Here is a 5615-nt window from a genome sequence, read left to right on the forward strand (position 1 = left end):
GGTTATAAAGACCGTCCTGCAGCGGCCCTGCAGGGTTGCGGGTGGGTGTGTGAGAATGAGAAGAGGAAGGATATGGAAGAGGAAATCAACAATTCTGGCCAAGCAGCTTATAAAGTCTAACCCCTAATGACTTCCCCAGCAAAGGGGAATACAAGGGACTCTCAAGATTGAAGAAATAAGCCTGGGGAGTTGTAGGAACATCACTTACTGTCACACAGAGTGCAGGGAAGGGACAGGGAAGCTGAGGAATCCCTGCCTAACCTGTCCATGCCCTGCTTAGAGTCTAAACCCTTCCATGGCTCCCTATTGCCCTCAGGATGAAGTTCAGGCTTATTAATACGGCACTCAAGGCTCTACTTAGTCTGACTCTGGTCTCCCCCTAAAGCTCCAGTGATGGGCTAGACACAGTGGCTCGTGCCTGTCATCCCACCCCTTTGAGAAATCAAGGTGGTAGGATCTCTTGAACCCAGGAGTTCAAGGTCAGCCTAGGCAACATACTGAGATCCTGTCTCTACAGAAAAAAAAATTTTTTTTAATTACCTGGGCAGAGTGGCTGGTGCACACCTGTGGTCCCAGCTACTCAGGAGGCTGAGGTGGGAGGATCGTTTGAGTCCAGGAGTTCAAGGCTAGCTTGAGCAACATGGCGAAACCCCATCTCTGCAAAATAAAATTTTTAATAAGCCAGGCATAGTGGTGCATGCCTGTAGTCCCAGCTACTCGGGAGGATTGCTTGAGCCCAGGAGGTCAAGGTCACAGTGAGCCATGATGGCACCTCTACACTCCAGCCTGGGCAACAGAGTGAGACCCTGTCTCAAAACAACAACAACAACAAAAAGCCCCCCAGTGATTATAAAATACTTGAAGCCCCTGTTGTGGGTGCAGTCAACGCTCTGCCCGCTGGCCTTTCCCAGGTTGGTGCACCCATCCCTGGGCTGCTGTGAGTGAGTGCTGCCTATAGTAGCTCATAGCTCACAGCTTCCCCCTTCTCCTCAGCTGTGCAAACCCTCAGACCCAGCCCACAGCCATAACGGATGGTCACAGAAGTGCAGAAGGCCAGCCCCATGCCCCCAGGGTGAGATCAACCTGGTGGCGCCAATCACACTCCGGGGCTCCCCATGGGATCCAGCTAAGGCTGGACTCCAGCTGAGACCACTTCCTTGCTTAGTTCTTTCCCTTGCTCTGTCCTGATCTTCTCCCTCAAAAACACCTGTGCACAAGAAACCTCACAGCAGTTCTACTTCAAACTCTCTCTCTTTTTTTTTTTTTTTTTTTTTTTTTTTGAGACAGGGTCTTGCTCTGTTGCCCAGGCTGGAGTGCGATGGCTCAATCACAGCTCACTGTAGCCTCAACTGCCTGAGTTCAAGCAATCCTCCCACCTCAGCCTCCTAAGTAGCTGAGACCACAGGCGTATACTACTATACCCTTCTTTTTTTTTTTTTAATAGATGAGCTCTTGCTTCATTGCTCAGGCTGGTCTCAAACTCCTGGGCTCAAATGATCCTCTTGCCTCAGCCTCCCAAAGTGCTGGGATTACAGGCATGAGCCACCACACCCAGTTCTCTCGACGCCAAGTCTGAAACACACATTCACCCCAATCCTATGCAACCTTTCTGCATAAATATCACCTCCTCCAGGAAGCCTTCCTTGACTTCCACTTGAGAGTGAGGTGCCTCCTCCATCCTCCCCCCGATCACCATAGTCGGTATTATCTATACTTGCTTGAATGTCTGTTTCCCTCAAAAGACTGAGCATTTTCTGAGGGCAGGGAAATAATTTCATTGGCTGTTGTATCCTAGAAAATAAAGAAACAAATGAGGAAAAAAAAGGGAAGAGAAATGGATGAATCTACTAACCTTTGCATCCCTACCCCGCTGCCCCAGAAAGAAGACCACGATTCTTGAGGGGGTGAGAAGTGAATAGCAGCTGCCCTTTTGCTGGAGAAAAGAATCAGGGTTTCTAAGAGGGAGGTGGATGCAAAGACCTCACCATCCTCCAAAGACTTCATGGTTTATCTATGACTCCTAAGGCTCTTTCTTTAAAGGTAGGGGTGGTTTCTCAGGAATCCCCAAGACTCCTCTCCCCAAACTCAATGATTCTCTAAGAAGACTCAGCATACAGTCATGCTAATGGCTACGATCTATTACAGTGAAAGGATACAGAGCAAAAATAAGAGGGAGCCCGGCGTGATGGCTCACGTCTGTAATCCCAGCGCTTTGGGAAGCTGAGGTAGGTGGATCGCTTGAGGTCAGCAATTCAAGACTAGCCTGGCCAACATGGAGAAACCCCATCTCTGCTAAAATACAAAAATTACTACAAGTCTGTAGTTCCAGCTATTTGGAAGACTGAGGTGGGAGGATCGCTTGAGCCCAAGAGTTCGAGGCTGCCATGAGCCATAATTGCACCCCTGCACTCCAGCCTGAGTGACAGAGGAAGACCCCCATCCCTAAAAACAAAAACAAAAAAAATTGAGAAGCCATTCTGACGGTCCCACTTCTAGGTCACTACCCAGATGAAAAGAAATCACTTTCTCAAAAAGATACCCACACTTGTGGGTTTATCACAGCACTATTCACAAGAGCAAAGATGTGGAATCAGTCCAAGTGTCTATCTGCAGAGAACTGGATAAAGAAAATGTGGTGGATATGTCCTGGGTCTGTCCCGCAAACCCTGGCTGACGGGACGAAATGAGTACTCAGACACAGGTATGCAGTGTAAGAGCAGCTAGGTGACTGCCTGGCTCTAGCAGCCAGAGAGCAGCCCTGAGAAGTTGGAGCTGCTTGCATTTATTCAGTGTGGGCACAATGCCGAAAACATGGAGCACACACAACCCGCAGGTAATTAACATTTATTCTTCCCATTCCAGGGAACATCATATACACAGATGATCAAAGATCAGTTCCTGGTCAACACAAGTAAACAGGCCTGCTTAAGACAAATTTGCCCACATTCCCTTGTACCTACTTCTTGCCCTCTGCCTCAGGGTTATAGAACAGTTGCCTTCAGCTATTCTTCCCCCAGGGCTCTGCAGAATATTCCGAACCTTCAGAAGGTTTGAGTCCTTTCCTTATAGTTTTTCCCACCACTCTGACCGAACACCCACATATATGAACCGTGAAATACTACTCAGCCATAAAAAAAGAATGATATCTTGTCTTTTGCAACACTTGGATGGAACTGAAGGCCCGTTATCTTAAGTAAAACAACTCAGAAACAGAAAGTCAAATACCACATAGTCTCACTTACAAATAGGAGCTAAATAATGCATGCACATGGACGTAGAGTGTAGAATAATAGACACTGGGGACTTGGAAGGGTGGAAGAGGAGTGAGGGATGAGAAATTACTTAGTGGGTGCAATGTATATGGCTCGGGTGATGGCTACACTAAAAGCCCAGACTTCACCACTAAGTGGTACATCCATGTACCAAAACTGGCCTTGTACCCCACATATTCATGCAAATTTTTGAAAAAAGCAAGAAAAGAAGCCAGATGCAAAGAGGGAATAAACTAAAAGGATCTTGTATTATTCAAGGTTCCCCAGAAAAACAAAACTAAGAAGAGAGACAGAGAGACAGAAAGAGAGACAGAGAGGGGGAGACAGAGAGTCAGAGAAAGAGAGAGTGATTTTAAGGAATTGGCTCATGGGATTGTAGAGGTTACAAGTCCAAATTCCCTAGGGCAATCTGACAGGCTACAGATTCAGGTAAGAGGTGATACTGTAGTCTTGAGCCCAAAGGCTTAAAGCACAGGCAGAATTTCTTTCTTTTTTTAAAATTTATTTTATTCATTTTTTGAGACAAAGTCTCACTCTGTCGCCGAGGCTGGAGTGCAATGGCATGATCTTGGCTCACTGTAACCTCTGCCTCCTGAGTTCAAGTGATTCTCCCACCTCAGCCTCCCGAGTAGCTGGGATTACAAGCGTGCACCACCACGCCTGGCTAACTTTTATATTTTTAGTAGAGACTAAAAGTGGGGTTTCACCACTTTGGCCAAGCTGCTCTTGAACTCCTGACCTCAGGTGATCCACCCGCCCTGGCCTCCCAAAGTGCTGGGATTACAGGTGTGAGCCACTACATCCAGCCTTGTTTCTTTTTAAAATTTTTTTTAAAATTTGTATTTTTAGTTCTGGGGTACATGTGCAGGATGTGCAGGTTTGTTACACAGGTAGACATGTGCCATGGTGGTTTGCTGCACCTATTATCCTGTCACCTAGGTATTAAGCCCAGCATGTGTTAGCTATTTTTCCTAATACTCTCCCTCTCCCAATCCCACTCCCTGACAGGCCCCAGTGTGTGTTGTTCCCCTTCCTGTGTCCATGTGTTCTCATTTTTCAGCTCCCACTCTAAGTGAGAACATGTGGTATTTGGTTTTCTGTTCTTGCATTAGTTTGCTGAGGATAATGGCTTCCAGCTTCATCCATGTCCCTGCAAAGGACACTATCTCACTCCTTTTTATGGCTGCATAGTATTCCATGGTGTATATGTACCACATTTTTTTAATCCAGTCTATCATTGATGGGCATTTGGGTAGATTCCATGTCCTTGCTATTGTGAGTCGTGCTGCAGTGAACGTAGGCATACATATATCTTTGTAATAACATGATTTATATTCCTTTGGGTATATTTGCAGTAATGGGATTGGTGGGTCAAATGGTATTTCCGGTTCTAGATCTTTGAGGAATCGCTACACCATCTTCCATGATGGCTGAACTAATGTACTTCCACCAACAGTGTAAAAGCATTCCTATTTCTCTGCAACCTCACCAGCATCTATTGTTTCTTGACTTTTTAATAGTGGTCATTCTGACTGGCATGAGATGGAATCTCACTGTGGTTTCAATTTGCATTTCTCTAATGATCATTGATGTTGAGCTTTTCTTCATATGTTTGTTGACTGCATGAATGTCTTCTTTTGAGAAGTGTCTGTTCATATCCGTTGCCCACTTTTCAATGGTGTTGTTTGTTTTTTTCTTGTAAATTTGTTTGAGTTCCTTGTAGATTCTGGATATTCGACCTTTGTCAGATGGATAAATTGCAAAGATTTTCTCCCACTCTGTAGGTTGCCTGGTCACTCGTTTTTTATTTGTTTGTTGCTTTTGGTTTTGTTTTTTTGTTTTTTTGTTTTTGTTTTTGTTTTTTTGAGACAGAGTCTTGCTCTGTTGCTCAGGCTGGAGTTCAATGGCACAATCTCGGCTCACTGCAGCCTCAGCCTCCTGGGCTCAAGTGATCCTCCCACCTCAGCCACCACAGTAGCTAGAACTACAGGCATGTGCCATCATGCCCAGTTAATTTTTTGTTTGTTTGAGATGGAGTCTTGCTCTGTCACCCAGGCTAGAGTGCAGTGGCATAATCTCGGCTCACTGCAACCTCTGCCTCCTGGGTTCAAGCAATTCTCCTGCCTCAGCCTCCCATGTAGCTGGGATTACAGGCACCCACCACCACGCCTGGCTAATTTTTGTATCTTTAGTAAAGACAGGGTTTCACCATGTTGGCCAGGCTGGTCTCGAACTCCTGACCTCGTGATCCACTCTCCTCAGCCTCCCAAAGTGCTGGGATTACAGGTATGAGTCACCAGGCCCGGCCGTTGCCTGTTCACTCTGATGACAGTTTCTTTTGCT

This window comes from Macaca thibetana, chromosome 19, assembly GCF_024542745.1.
Source record: "Macaca thibetana thibetana isolate TM-01 chromosome 19, ASM2454274v1, whole genome shotgun sequence".
Classification (NCBI taxonomy): Eukaryota; Metazoa; Chordata; class Mammalia; order Primates; family Cercopithecidae; genus Macaca; species Macaca thibetana.